This window comes from Balaenoptera borealis, assembly GCF_965194805.1.
Source record: "Balaenoptera borealis genome assembly, chromosome: 9".
In the NCBI taxonomy this organism is placed as follows: Eukaryota; Metazoa; Chordata; class Mammalia; order Artiodactyla; family Balaenopteridae; genus Balaenoptera; species Balaenoptera borealis.
In genome coordinates, this window is record NC_138873.1 from 70,533,916 (window position 1) to 70,549,721 (window position 15,806).

The window sequence follows — 15,806 nt, forward strand, 5'->3', positions numbered from 1 at the left end:
AATTTGCCATGTGCCTGTCACCCAGAAGAAGCTGGCATTGAGAATATTGAGACAGTCTCTAAAAGACTCAGCTAAGGTTTTGTTCTATAATAAAGAGTTTGAAGGCCTTTGTTTCTGGTTCCCAAAACAAGGCTCTAAATTCTTGGGATTTTCCAAGTGATAGGAGTGGCCTTGTTATGTTAATGAGGTGACTCAAAGTAGGCCCCTAGATAGCTTCAGGATGGGAGCTGATCACACCAGAAAGATAAACCATGTGATTAGAGGAGCCAGGGTTTGAGCCACATGATATCAGGCCCTCAACTTCTGGAGAGGGAGTGGGGGAGACTAGAAATTGAGTTCAGTCATGTGGCTAATAATTCAATCATTGTACCTACATAATGAAGCTCCAGTAAAAACTCTGGACACTGAAGGTCAGTGGAGCTTCACAGTTGGTGAACATGTAGATGTGCTGTGGCGTAACATGCCCTGGGTCCATGGACAGAGGGCATGAAGTGCTGACTTTGGAATACCCTAAGATTTCACTCTATGTGCCTCTTCATTTGGATATTCTTTCCTGAGTTCTATGAGTTTGTCTCGTGAATTATTGAAACTGAGGAGGCTGTGGGAACCTCCAAATTTGTAGCCACTTGTTCAGTAGTGTGGGTAGTCTAAGGACCCCACTTACAGCTAGCATCTGAAATTAGGGCACTCTTGTGGAGGACTGAGTCCTTAACTTATGGGATCTGTCCTGACTCTGGGTGGTTAGTGCCAGAATTGATTGCAGTACATCCAGTTGACATTAGACTAGTTGGGGTTGGAACAGAATAGGTATCAGCTCAGGAATAACACCTTATAGGATTGAAGTGTTGTTCTCCATAATGGGGTTTATAATTTGAACTAGTGGTCAATATGCATTGCTATGTCTCCAGTAGCTAGACTACATGAACTCAAAAACCAAGGGGCAAAAACGGATTGGTCCCTTTCACTGTTACTCTCAGTGATCCACTTGCTAGACATGTACTTTCCTATCCCCAAGTCCTTAGGCTCTACTGGTTATAGGTCTGGTTCCCAGAAAGGATACTTCCAGCACAGGACCCAGTAAAAAGTTCCACTAAACTTGAAGCTATAACTACCAACCTGGTGACCTTGGGATCCTCATGCCATGGACCAACAGGCAGAGAAATGGGTTATTATACTGACAGGGATAATCAGCCCTTATTAACACGAGAAGCAAGGGTTGCTGCTAAACGATGGAAGAATATTTCTGGAAGCCGTGGGATTCACTGGGGCATCTCTTGGTGCTTCTATGCTCAGTGATAACAATGAATGGACAAGTACAGCAACCAGAGCTCAACAAGGGTGAGACAGCTCAGGGTTCAGGGCCCTGAGGATGAAGTTCTGAGAATGTGAGAACAATGATGAAGGCAACCTTGACCAGCCAAAGTGCTGCCAGATGTTGACGGAAATCTAGAATGATCGGTGGGGAAGACAATAACTATCCACCATAACCTTGCAGACAGCTGCAGCAGCAGTGGAGACCAGAGCTTGGTTTGTTAACTTGTATTAAGTCTGTATTAACGGAGCAGATCTGAAGAGTGATGCAAGGAGTGCACAGTGCGTATAATTCACACACACCACATCACATCCCCTCAGCCTCACCCGCCTCGTGCTCTCGTCACCTCTACAGAGCCAACTTCATGCAAGGACAACCTGACAGTGCTTTACTTCAGGCTCATGGCTCCAACATTTTGTCCTCTCTGGGACTTCCCCGTTGAAATCAAGGCATGAGTATGCTGCAGGAGCCCATTTGGTGGAGTGGGTACAATCCGGGGTGGGGGGCAGGAGGATTAGTTAGCACCCCCTGGAGTGAGCCTTTAACTAAATAAATTCTTCCCTCTTTCTCATTCTGGATGAGCTATCTTCAGATGTGTTTTGTGGCTTCTTGGATGACAGATCCGTGCACTCAATCAGGTACATTTAACAGTGGCCAACTAGATGATAATGCCTGCTTGTACTGGCTCTCCTGCCTCACTCCCCCTTGTCCCAAGTCACTCTTGCTCCCTGGAACTGCACTCCCTAAGAAAATATTAGCACCTAAGTCCTTTGCCTCAGGCCGGACTTTCTAAGGAACTAAGGCTAAAATATCTGCTTACCCTTCTCTAGTTTCTCACCACAGGAATAAAGAAATAATCTGCAAATAGGATCCCAGCCCCTGCCCATTGAGAGCTATAGAGAATATATCCATGGGTCCACATAAGAAGAGCTGGCCTCCCCGTGAGTTTTATGTCAGCTCCTTTTATCTGCACAGATGCCTTTACTGTTCTCCTTCCTTCATCCTATCTCCCCAGGAAGGTAGGCCCAGTGTGCACCAAGGACACGATGGAATTCTTAGTGGCACATGATGAGGCCACCTGACAGACGGGATGGAGCCTTTGTTAGAAAGGGCAAAGACACAAAAAATCTTTCCCGGCTCCTGTATCTAGCCTATCCATTTTCTTTCACCAGTGCAGTACAAAAAAGCTGGGCCATGCCTTTCATTTGGAAGACCCTCTCATCTCTAACGATTGAGTTGGGTTGGACTGGAGTCATGTAAAAGGATGCATAATGGACTACTTAAGCCAGCTCTTTCCTAGATTTTGAAGAGAGGAGGCAAGAAGATTTTTGAAGGGCATTCATTCCTTGCTTACCTCATTACAGCAGGTGAGCAGACGGAAATTACACGCAGCAAGCCTTAGCAAAGGATAAAGACTGCACATTTTGCCAAAACCTCCCAGCTGCTATTTCAGAAATCTAAGCCCTGAAGAGAAACCAGCGTCTGAGAAATGACAATCACAGCAGCTCATCAATCCCTTCAGTGGCTGCCTGCCTGGTCCCTCTCCATGGCTAGCATTTATTTCTTGAGTCACGGCAAGCAAGTTCCCACACAGCGCTTCAGACACATCATTAGAGAAGCAGCAGGGCATCGGGGAGCAAATATGGGTCTTGGAGTCAAACACTCCTGAGTTCCAGTTTCATCTCTGGCTCTCAGTACTTATATAGCCATAAGTTTTTGCATTTTGCATTAACAATTCCTTTGCACTGATAAATATTTCATTTCAAAGTCAGGAACCAAGCACCCTCTCTACAGAGATATTTAGTGCTACCAAGTCTAGAGAAGTCATTAAAAATGGGGCTCAGGGGAGGAATGCTCTCCACATCCAAGGAGACCCAATTTTATCAGGCATCCTGGAGCTAGCTGACCACACTCTGTCATCGTGTTTCTCCCAGGAGATCACAGAAAGCCTCAACTCCAATGCCTTCTAAGGGCTAAACAACACTCTTGTTTTTTGCCTTTACTGTCAACTTTTGAGCTGGTCCTGACGCTTGACTAGCTTTTTTCATCTGGGGAGATCTAAACATTAATGATCAGAAGTTAAGTCTTTGGGTGGTAAAAAATTGCCATGGTCCTTAGCTTTGGAAAAATTAATTTTACCATCAACTTGGTAAATTTTAATTATTTTAAACTTTATAGCAGCCTAAATGTGATGCTCAATGAGAATAACATTAATACAACACTAAAGATGTCTTTGCACACACATGCTCTCTCATTACACAAAATGCCATAGTAAAAACATAATCAAGTGAGGTAAAGGGTAGCTTTCCATGGGGAAGCCTGTCACAAACAGTTACTATATTAAAAACAACAAAGAGAAACACTTTAGTACTGCTGTAAAAAGCAGCAGGTAAACAGACATTAAGAAATATAAAAGTTGCAATTTTACAGCATTCACATTCACACAAATAATTTTCCAAATTTTGCCACAAAGGAAAAGTTATATTAGAAAATTAAACCTCATCTGCACCTCCAAAAATAATCCAGGAATATTTACAGTGATTATTTCTCTGCCACCATCATTATAGGTTATAGAAAAGGAAGAAGGAAAAAGATTGGCATGGTCTCACAACTGCAGAGAGACACTGAGCTTCTGACATTCCATATGTGCGTGCTCTAATTGGTTGTTTTTATAGTGGGTTGTATTTTCTCCCACGGAGTTTAGCATTTGGTTTCCTAGGGTAGTGAGCAGTTGACATCCTCTCGGAGCTGTTGGATAGATCTTCTTAGTACCAAATGACACTGACTCTTTCTCTGAATGCATCATCAGTCACACAGCAAGAAATGCTTCTGACCCTATTGCTGAAGCCTGTACTTCAGCCTGGGCCACCAGGTGTCTCCCTGAGATCCCACCCTTGGGAAGCGTTGATAGGAAGGGTCTGAGAAATACAGCCGAAACACTCAAGATCAACCTTTTGCTCAATGCTATAGTCAGGTTAAAGCTCACTCTCTAGTTATGAAATTGAACAAAAAAAAACCAGGTTATTTTATCTAACCAAATGATCCCCACACAGAGAACATAGACTCACCTGCCTGCCCCTCTAGAGCCAGCAGGAAGCAAAGGGGTCAGTCTAGCCCAGGGGACAAAAAGGGCAAAGACTCTCCCACTCCAGATGAATACTGCTCTCACCCTGACCATGAAGGGGGATAAGCAGGTGGACTTGGTCTAGCAACTTGTGAGTTATCAAGAGCATTGGGTCAGCCTGATCTGATCAGGGAAAGGGCAACATTTCCACCCACAGAGTGTGGGTCGTGTGATAACTGCAGTCTAAACGAGACAGCTAGGGATCTAGAGCTAGAGACAGAGACAGAGACAGAGGCAGAGATATTGCTAAGTCAGACTGACCTGAGGAGGGGGTCCAGGGGCTGCTCCTTTTGTGAAATTACTGAGTATGATTGGGACTCTTCGGGAGTAGTCAGACATCCACAGAAGACATGTATTATCCTGTGAAATATCCCATACAGTCAACTTAATGATTATTACTGAGTGTCCACCATAAGGTTGGCAGTGTTTGGAACCTAAGGATAGTTTCACAGTTAATTCTACAACCTTAGTAAAATTTACACTTTAATGGGTGGCATAGGGAGACAGACACTAAATGGCAACTAAGATAGATAGATAGATCGATAGATAGATAATATAATAGCAAATGTGTATGCTATGAAAAAAATTAGAAAGGTGATGTGATGGAGAGAGATGGGGTGTGTAATTTAGATAAGATAAAGATATTTGACCTAAGCCCTAAAGGACAAGAAGGAGGAAGGATTCAAATATAGGAAAGCTTGCAGGAAGCATATTCCAGGCAGAGGGAACAACACATTCCAAAGCTCTAGGAAGGAACCATAAGAAAATCATTGTATCCAGAGAAGAGAGTGGCGGATGATGTTGGAGAGGTATCCGCGGCCAGGCCACTTGGGGTCTCGAAGGCCATCACAAGGAATTTGGATTTTATTCTTCATGAAGTGGGAAGGCACTGGAAGATTTTAAGCAGGGAAGTGACATAATTTTATTTGTTTTTAAGAATATCCCTCTGATTACTATGAGAATAGATTGTAAGGAAGAAAGAGGCTATTTTTGGTTATTCGGGTGTGCAATGCCAGTTTTTGGCTAGGACAGTAGCACTAAAGATTGACAGACTGGGACAACGATTCGGATCTATTTCGGATGACCTGATGTTGCTTTTGGTACTCCCACCAGCTTTGGGAATCCCTCACATAGCCACCTTTCTTCTCCAGAGGCAATCCAACTTTGTTCCCAAATCCCATGTCACACTGTGCAGGAATACAACCACCTCCTGGAAGCCACCTGTTACCTCCTGCAGGAAGGGTCCTGTAAAGACTATACGGATGAATTCACCCAGTAAAACTTAGTCCTAGAGCTCACACATCACAACCCCTGGGCACCTGAGGCTGAAATTCTCACTGCCCCCAGCATGTTTTGCTCCAGCTGATAAGGCGTCCCTGCCACCGTCACTCCTTGCCTGGGTCTACTCCAGCCATTTGGCACTATTCTTCCTTCATTTGGGGGGACATTGTACTTGTATAAAACAGGATATGTTTTTGCCGCGGAGCTACTGGGCCTGTGAGCCACAGCTGCTGAGCCTGCATGTCTGGAGCCTGTGCTCCGCAACGAGAGCCCGCGACAGTGAGAGGTCCGCACACCGCGATGAAGAGTGGCCCCCACTTGCCACAACTAGAGAAAGCCCTCGCACAGAAACGAAGACCCAACACAGCCAAAAATAAATAAATTAATTAATTTAAAAAAAAAACAGGATATGTTTTATAAAATATGGGGCACTTATTCCCTGCTTTAAATAAGTGTGCTTTACACACACACATACACACACGCACACAAATGTTTGGCCATTTGAAAACCTCATCCCTGGTGTTCTAGCTACTTGATCAGACTTTCATCCTCTGAAAGGTAGCTTAGATTAATAAATGTGATAGACATCATCATATGGATGCTACTGAGAGCTGTTTTTCATGTGCATTAGAAAAGATACATCTCACTAATCACAATAAAACTACATTGCTTCAAAAAGATGAACAACTAATCAGAAGCAGCTGGAATGAATTAAAGACAACTGACAACTCAGCAATGAGACATAAGCGATCCTGTGGGGAGAAAGTACTTTTTTTTTTTTTTTTAATATTTATTTATTTATTTATGGCTGTGTTGGGTCTTCGTTTCTGTGCGAGGGCTTTCTCCAGTTTGCGGCAAGTGGGGGCCACTCTTCATCGCGGTGCGCGGGCCTGTCATTATCGCGGCCTCACTTGTTGTGGAGCACAGGCTCCAGACGCGCAGGCTCAGTAATTGTGGCTCACGGGCCCAGCTGCTCCGCGGCATGTGGGATCTTCCCAGACCAGGGCTCGAACACGCGTCTCCTGCATTGGCAGGCAGACTCTCAACCACTGCACCACCAGGGAAGCCCCCGAGAAAGTACTTTTAAATTGTTTAAATGTGCTTGTCTAACATGTCACTAAAAGCTGTAATCTTCCATTTTCTATTAACAACTCCATCAATTTTCCCTTAATGTTTTAAATTAACTGTCTTCTTTCAAGCATGGTGCTGTTCAACACTTGAAGAAAAGAGCCCCTGGGTTTTATTTTAAATTCTGGATTTAGAAAACTGAAACTGCATTATCATTTTAGAAGTTGGCATGTTTCCTATCATTTGAAATTTCAGAGCACTGCCCCAAAATTCTTTTATAAATTCTTTGATACCTGTGATGCTTGAATTATAACTATGCCAATCAGGAGGAAATTACACTGTTTTTTATCAAGATACATAATTTTTATAAAATTCCACAAGTTGACCTTATTTTCATTTAACTGATCTCATGCTTACATCCTTGTTCTCTTACTGAACATTTTCCTTCTGACAGCAACATTCCTCGTAGAATAAGAAGCACAAGGGGAGAATGTAATCACATCTCCAGCACCCTGTACATCTATCTGTTGGAAAAGATGTACATCCCTTCACCCCAGTTAGCTGATGTAGCACATTTGGCTACTGAATAAAGGATATGAAGTGCTCACAGATCAGAATATTTCCATATCAATCTACCAAGCAACTACATACTAGTAGTCATATTGGGAAAGATTTCAGAGATGCCCTATAAGCCCTACTGTGGCTATTTTTTTTTGTTTTTCACTTTAGAATGTTTACTAGTTCATTACAATTTAAGGGATATTTACTGAGTATCAATTACTGCAAGCACGAAGCTAGGTACTGTGATGCAAAGACTAACTGAACATGGACCATGCTTTCAAGAACTTCAAAATTGTGTGAGGAAGATAAAAATCATGTTCAATCACTATATTGTGATGATATTAGATATCAGGTTGTCTTAATTTTTTTTACACTATGGAAGCATGGCATAGTGATTAATTCTGCCTGATTTGGATAGGGAGAGGGGCACAAATTCTATAAGCTGACCCTATTTTCATTTAATTGATCTCTTCCTTATATCCTTTTTCTGTTACTGAATTTGAAGGGAAGACTTCAAGGAGGAGGTGGTGACATTTGAACTGGGCCTTGAATAATGAGAAAAGGTCTATAACACTGTGTCTTTCCTCAGGTTTAAATTAAGGCTAAAGATATGGACCTGATGAACAAGATATTCAGGGAAATATTGGACAAATAACTTGCCTTCTATAATAACCTCAGTTTTCCATGTGTTTAACAAGTAATGAGAAACATGGGGAACACACCTGGATTCAGATTGTAGATGATCTGATACACCATTCTGAGGATCATAGACCTTAACACCTTGTAATGGGAAATGACTGAAAAATTTTAGCAAGGGTGTCATGATCAATTTTAAGTGTTAGGAGGATTATTCCAGCATGATGACTTCGTGAAACATTGTTCCACTCTCTTCTAGCAACCACAGTTGCTGTTGTAAAAGCCATGTCATACTGACTCCCAACCCTTTCATGGTGACCTAGTTTCTCTTTTTTGGGTACCTAACGGACCTTTTCTTTATCCTTGGTGTTCTGAAATTTCATGATATATGTTTCAGTGTCTTTTTATTCTTTATGTTAGACTTAGGCTTTCTATTATTGGAAATGTCTTATGTCACTTCATAGATAATTCCCTACCCATAATTTTACCTGCTCTTTCTTTCCAAAATTCCAATTAGTCTGATACTCAAACACCTGATCATCTTTCTTTTCATTTTATTTTCTGAGTAATTTCCTTAACATTATCTGCCACTCCTTCTTTTGAATTATTTATTTATTTGCTTGTTTTTGGTGGGGGAGAAGATCATATTATTAAATCTCAAGGGCTTTCTCTTATATTCTGATTATTCCTTTTCCGTATCATCTTGTTCTTGTTTCACGCAATATCTTCTCTTTTATCTTCTCTTTCTTCTGCTCTCTAATTTCTCTGTTTCCTATGATTTCCTGTTTAGTTATATAATTAGTTGCTTTTGTCTTTGCCTTTCATGTGGAAAGCTTTCCTAAAACATTGAATGATTCTTGCCTGTCAAGTCTTAGGTCCAATTAAGGCATGGAAAAGTGGATTGGAAACTTTAGGTACATGGACAGAGCTTTTGAATGTCTTTGGAGTGAAGGGCACCAAACCAGACTTCAACTGAATAATCTTCAAATATTAGTATCCTTCTAGGACTAAGAAAGTTCTCTTGCTTTACCTAGTCTTCAGGTTAATGCTTGGCAGCCAGTGATCTGGAAATAAAGCAAAGAACGGGAGACTGGAAGTCTAACCACTCAGTGTACAGACCCTCCCTCTACCCCCCTGAGTTCATCACCTCACCCCCAGCCTCTACTGTGCCTGGTGTTTCCTGTGGCCAGAGACTTTGGGGTATTATTTCCTCGGATCTGAACTTCAATCTTGCCTTCCACTCACACCCAAGTCTCAGTCTTTCTTGGAGTCTGTGTCTAGTGGCAACTTGCTTGTCTTCATAAACCCTATTGGCAGACACTTAGGTGGAAATGCCCTCTGCTCTACCCAATCCACTTTTCATCTTTAAAGACTGTATTGTTTTTTACATTCCTTCTCCACCCTTGCTTTCTTTTATATTCTCTTTATGAAGTTATAACAGATATCAAACCATTTCTTGATAATTGAGTCTGCAAAGTACAAAATAAACAGTTTATGTTGGTCCAGGTGCTCCAAAAGGCCGATGCCAAGTTCAGGAACATACCGGTGAGATAAAATGGAGATGCAGCTGGAAAGGGAGCCAGAGTCATCAAACTGCAATGTAGGTGAAATGGAGATGATTGGAAATAAGGTTAATTGGAAGCATCTTACAGTGCAGTGCAATTTAAGGAAGTTCAGCAAGGCTGTCCGAGAGGTTCTTAAGGCAAGTTCACCAGTCAGTAGAGTCCCACATCTCCAGGGTACAATCTTGCTCTGCTACCTCTGCTGTGCTCAGTCCCTGTCTGGGATCAGCCCACTGGAGGCAACGTGGGGGTGGATTTCAGAGGGCAGCATCCAGGGCCATTGGTTGATAACGCTGTCTACAGTTGGAGATCTAAGAGGCACATTCTCGTGACCAGACGAAACATCACAAAACATACAGGGAAAATATATTCCTACCACTGCACATAGGATTGGAAAAGTAGTTAAACCAAGTACCCGCTGGAGGTAAAAACACCTAAAGTAGCATTCATGCCTAAATACACCCAAGGTTCCTCTGGTTTGGGGGTCAGTAAACTGCAGTCTGCGGGCCAAATTCAGCATGCTGCCTGTTTTGTAAATAAGGTTTTATTCGAACACAGCCACCCCTATTCCTTCATTTCTGTATCGTCTCTGGCTGCTCTACAACAGCAGAGTTGCAGAGTTGTGACAGAGACTGTATGGCCCAAAAAGCAGAAAATATTTATTCTCCATCCCTTTACAGACAGTTTGCAGACTGCTGCTCTAATTTAAAGCCCATTGTCATTTAATTAGAGAAATTTGTAAAATACAAAGACTTTCCACACTTTATATTTCCAATGGAAGTTTCCAAAAAATATACACTAGTTCAATGACAAAGGGAGAGAAAAGAGTCCTAGAGGGAACCATCACAACCCCAGCTTCTCCCAAGATAAGGAGTGTCCATGTTTCAATTTACTGAATTGCATAATAACTGCCAGGGTCTATGCTAGTCACTGGGAATACAAAGATGAAGACACAATCTTACCCTTAAGGAGCCCAGAGCCCAGCAAACATGTAAATCACTGTAATGTAATGTGACATATGCTCTAAACCAGCGGTTCCCAACCTTTTTGGCACCAGGGACCGGTTTCACGGAAGACAATTTTTCTACTGACAGGGGGCAGGGGGTATGGTTCAGGAGGTAATGTGAGCAATGGGGAGCGGCTGTAAATACAGATGAAGCTTCGCTCGCTTGCCCCGCTGCTCACCTCCTGCTGTGCGGCCCGGTTCCTAACAGACCGCGGACCATAGAGGTCTTCCACCTGGGGGTTGGGGACCCCTGTTCTAAACAGAGCGTAAAGAGCACTTAAAGAGCACAGATGAAGAATCAATTATAGACTGGAACAAAATATGTCAGATAAACATATGCATTTATTCACTGCCATCTCCCAAAATGCCACTAAAGTGATAGAATAAGAACTATATGGTGGGCGGCTTCCCTGGTGGCGCAGTGGTTGAGAATCTGCCTGCCAATGCAGGGGACAGGGGTTCGAGCCCTGGTCTGGGAAGATCCCACATGCCGCGGAGCAACTAGGCCCGTGAACCACAACTACTGAGCCTGCACGTCTGCAGCCTGTGCTCCGCAACGGGAGAGGCCACGACAGTGAGAGGCCCGCACACCGCGATGAAGTGTGGCCCCCGCTCGCCGCAACTGGAGAAAGCCCTCGCACAGAAACGAAGACCCAACACAGCCAAAAATAAATAAATAAATTAACTAATTAATTAATTTTAAAGAAAAAGAACTATATGGTGGTGTGCTGAATTGGGCGATTGGGATTGACATGTATACACTGATGTGTATAAAATTGATGACTAATAAGAACCTGCTGTATAAAAAATAAATAAAATTAAATTCAAAAAAAAAAGAACTATAGAAACACATACACACATACACGCATACATTTATAGATACACATATATGCTAATATTTAGAAACATACACACACACAGACACGTATATAGGCACAGCAAACCACAGACTGTGAGAATGTATTCACAATGTGCATGTCTGACAAAGGTCTTGAATTCAGAAAATATAAAGAACTCTTACAACTCATTAAAAAGAAGACTACAACCTAATAGAAATGAACAAAAGATTTGAACAGATACTTCACAAATGAAAGTATATGAATGGCCAATAAGTACATGAAAACATGCTCAACATCAGTGGTCCCCAGAAAAATGCTAATGAAAACCTCAATGAGATACCACTACATACCCACCAGAATGGTTAAAAGTAAAAACAGTGACATTACCAAGTCTTAGAGTAAAGCAATTGCAATTCTCGTATTATTGTTGATACTGTATGTGGTGATTGATTTTATGTGTCAACTTGACAGGGCCACGGAATGCCCAGGTATTTGGTCCAAACATTATTCTGGGTGTGTCTGTGATGAGGGGGGTTTGGATGAGATTAACACTTCAGTTGGCAGACTGCATAAGACTGCCCTCCCTAATGTGAGGGCCCTCATTCAATCAGTTGAAGGCATGAATAGAACAAAAGAAGCTGATCCTCCCTCGAATAAGAGCTGCCTGACTGAGCTGAGACATTGGTCTTCTCCTGCCTTTGGACTCAAATGAAAACGTCAGCTCTTCTTGGGTTTCAAGCCTGTTGGCATTTGAACTGGAACTGACACCTTTGGCTCTCCTGGTTCCCAAGCCTTTGGGGTTTGACTGGAACCATATATCACTTCTCCTGGGTTTCCAACTTGCCTACTGCAGATCTTGGGATTTCTCAGACTCCGTAATCACCAATATCTTCTAACAAATCTCTCCGTGTGTGTGTGTGTAAGACCACAAATGGATCAATCCTTACACATACACACACACACACACACATACATCCTATCTGTTCTGTTTCTGTGGAGAACCCAGACTAATACACTAAGTAAAATGGAAAATGGAAAGTATTTTGGAAAACAGTTTAGCGGTTTCTTGAGAGAAGTTTACATTTGGGGACTGTTTTTTTAATTAGTTAGAAGAAAACAACTATAGTCTCTCACAACCAGGAAGAAGAGATTAGGGAAATTGTGTTAAAGCTTATAAAATGCCCAAACAGCCAAAAAAAGCAGTTGTTAATATATTTTCAACATTCACTTTAAAAAGTAACATTGTTCTGTCTGTTCCAATAATCTGGGATTTGCTTAAATGATTTGATGACCTATTTCCTAAACTACGAAAAATTGTGTGAAATGTACATACCAGAATTTAGCTCTTATTAAGCACAGCTGCACATTTCTTTTAATAGAAAGATCACTAAAACCTAAAACAAATTAACTAATAATATCTGCACATATAATTGAGTATAAGGGTGTGATGTTACTTAGTTACACATGCCTTGTTGTACTTAAAGCAACATTATGGACCAGTCTAGTCATGAGATTAAGGATGTAGAAGTACACTGTAAACTCTGAAAGGCTGTGTAAGTGGTGTACACTATTCCAAGCCCAATAACGCATAAAATTGCCCTCCAATAGCAATTGGCCTGATATTCCTGAGACCATTCCCGGCAGCTGCAGCATGGGGTCCCCAGCCTCACACTGCTTGGAGCGTGTTCCCTTTATCTCTACCAGTCACTGCCTTATTTCTCTCTCCCTGAGGTCGGTCATAATCTTATTTTTTCCTTAATAGCTACTCTCCTCTTCCTACCTGGAAACATTTAGAATTCTCCTATAATCTGTGGTTTACCAAATTTCACTTTAACTTATCAAGGCGTAGATTTTCTCTTCCCTACTCTCTTACCCATTCATTGGGCACATTCAATCTGAAATATATTTCTTCAATTTGGGGACATTGATTGTCATTATTTCCTCAAATATTTCCCCTCCTCCATATTTTTTTCTTCTGGGACTCCTATTTTCCAGATGTTGGCATTTCTACTTCTTTCCTCCATGTCTGTTGTTTTTATTACTTATGATTTTTATCTCTTTATCCTTTCTAGTTCTCTTCAAAATGAATTCCTCAATCACACCTTCCAGGTTACTAGTATCTTCCTTAGTCATATCTAACCTGCTACTTATTTCTTCCATGTGTTCTTTATTTCAGCTCTTCCATTTTCATCCCTAGTGGGACCTTTTTATGACTTCTTGTTACTGGTCTTGTTTCTGATTATTAGTGTATCCCCATATCTCTCTGAGGATATTTGTTAGATTTATTTTAATTGTTTGGACCGCTGTGTCCGTGTAGCATATATTGATCCATTTGTGGTCTTACTTTTACATGATTCTACCTCACGGGTGTCCAGTTATTTGGGCTGGTGAGCTTGTGGTTCCTGAAAGGTATCAACTCCTCTATCAGATAATATGATATAGGGAAGGCAAAGATCAGGTGTTCGTTTGGGTCCCTTCCTGTAAGTTTAAAGACAGAGGAAGAATGAGCCCTCTTATTTGCATCACTCCCCATCAGACTACTCTCTCCAGGAATTCACTTTAATTCTTTGAAAGAAGTCCCACTTGGAGGAAACTGGCTCCCTGCAGATTTGGAGGGGGAGTGCACTGCTGCCTAAGAATAGCCAGGCACCCACACCATTTCCATCGGCTTCTTACACTTAGCAGGGCTTTCTTGTGCCTTGGATTATCCATCAGTAGCCCCTGGGTGGCCTGTGTTGTTGCTGTCCGTTCTGGTTGCAGTGGCCCTGGGGAGATGAGGACCCTCCGGGACAGAAGCATGAGGCTATCTATCTCCCACCCAGCTCCCTCTGCTGCTGCAGCTGCCCTCAACCCCAGACTGGCCCCACTCTTACTCCGCCACAAGGTTTCTCTGCCTTCCTGCTTCATTCCCCAGATCTCTGCTTCCTTATCAATTCTATAGTTTCTCTGATGCACACTTTGGGGAAAGAAAGCCAGAAACTCACCTTATCACAATCTGAAAGCCCTCTTTTTCTAATTTTTCTACAATAAATATATATTATTTGCTAACTATTTTTCAAGGTTATGCAAAAAGGCAGTCAGTGCCCTTTTAGTCTTCATTAAGAGGGAGGGAGAAAGGAAAAGGGGAAGCAGTTATTGAACACATATCATGTGTCAGGCATGTAGTTTAGTCGATAATGTCTGGTACTGTGAAGCATAATCACAGGTAAAATATTGTTTCCAGTTGTATCTGTGACATTTGTATCTGAGGCAGACATCAGTATTACTTAGTGTCACCATTTCTAAGAGAACCCATCCATATGGATATTGGTGATCAAAGCGTATGCATTAGCAAAGCAGTGAATAAATTCATTTACATTGATCTCCTACTATTTGTAAACCCCAATGATAAAATCTGAGTGGAATAAATCAAAATTTCTAGCATTTGGCTCTTTCTTATAATTATTTCTCTTTATTGATATTCTCTATTTGATGTGACATTACCTTCATACTTTCCTTTACTTTTTTAATCATGGTTTCCTTTCATTCTTTGAATATATTTATAGTGGTTACTTTGAAGTCTTCGTTAAATCCAACATCTGGTCACTCTCACAGGCAGTTTCGGTTGCCTGCTTTTTTCCAGTATATGGATCAAACTTTCTGTCTCCTTGCATGTCTCATAATTTTTTATTAGAAACTGGTCATTTTAGATAATACAAATTTGGGGAATGGCAATCAAAACCCCACCATCTTCAACAGTGTCTTGCTCAGGGTATGTCCTCCATCTCACAAGTGGGATGGGAAGAAGGGAGTCTGCAATTCTCGGCAAAATTCACCCAGAACTTATCAGCAACAGGTAGAGAGGGGCAGGGTGGCAAATGCTGAAGTCCTGCCCCTACAAGAGGATAGCTCTCTGACCAGGAGCTGCGGGGAGGGACCTCTGTGTTCTCGGCTGCACCAGTCTGGCGTGGAGTTTCTGTCTCACTGAGCAAGAGAGGGGAGATGGGTGTGAGTCTTGATTTAAATAATACAGACTTTCACTATTCTTACCAAGTTTTAGTAGATTTTCTTGAATAAATATTTTTTTCATTTGCTGCATGCCATTAAGAATATTTGCAAGGACTTTAAATGGGTAGCTTTTTTAAAATTATTTTCACCAGTTTCACACTGGAGAGCAGGTCAGTGGAACTCCTCACACTGTCAGGCCAAACCATTCAGACTTCTTAATTCTTTATTACGCTGAATTATTTGGTGAGTTTTCAACAGTCTTCATTTATCCTACTCACATAGATTATATGCATGGAGAATATGCAGTCAGAAAATTAGAAACTGGATCAAGAGGCAAAGATAAAAGAAACAGGAATAAATTCCTAGGTACTATCTTCCTGCTACCGTTTTCAACTTCAAGATCAAGAATGAGTGATGGGTAACTTAGTTA

The 15,806-nt window shown here is 41.7% G+C and overlaps 2 long non-coding RNA genes across 6 annotated transcripts in view; one reads left to right on the forward strand and one right to left on the reverse strand.

Moving 5' to 3' along the window:
• Positions 1-15,806, reverse strand: part of LOC309635153 — a 501,613-nt gene that overhangs the window by 237,605 nt on the left and 248,202 nt on the right. The window lies entirely within an intron of this gene.
• Positions 6,203-11,235, forward strand: LOC309635162. Its single transcript, XR_014248683.1, has 2 exons — positions 6,203-6,471; positions 6,784-11,235. It is a non-coding gene; the product is annotated as an uncharacterized lncRNA (long non-coding RNA).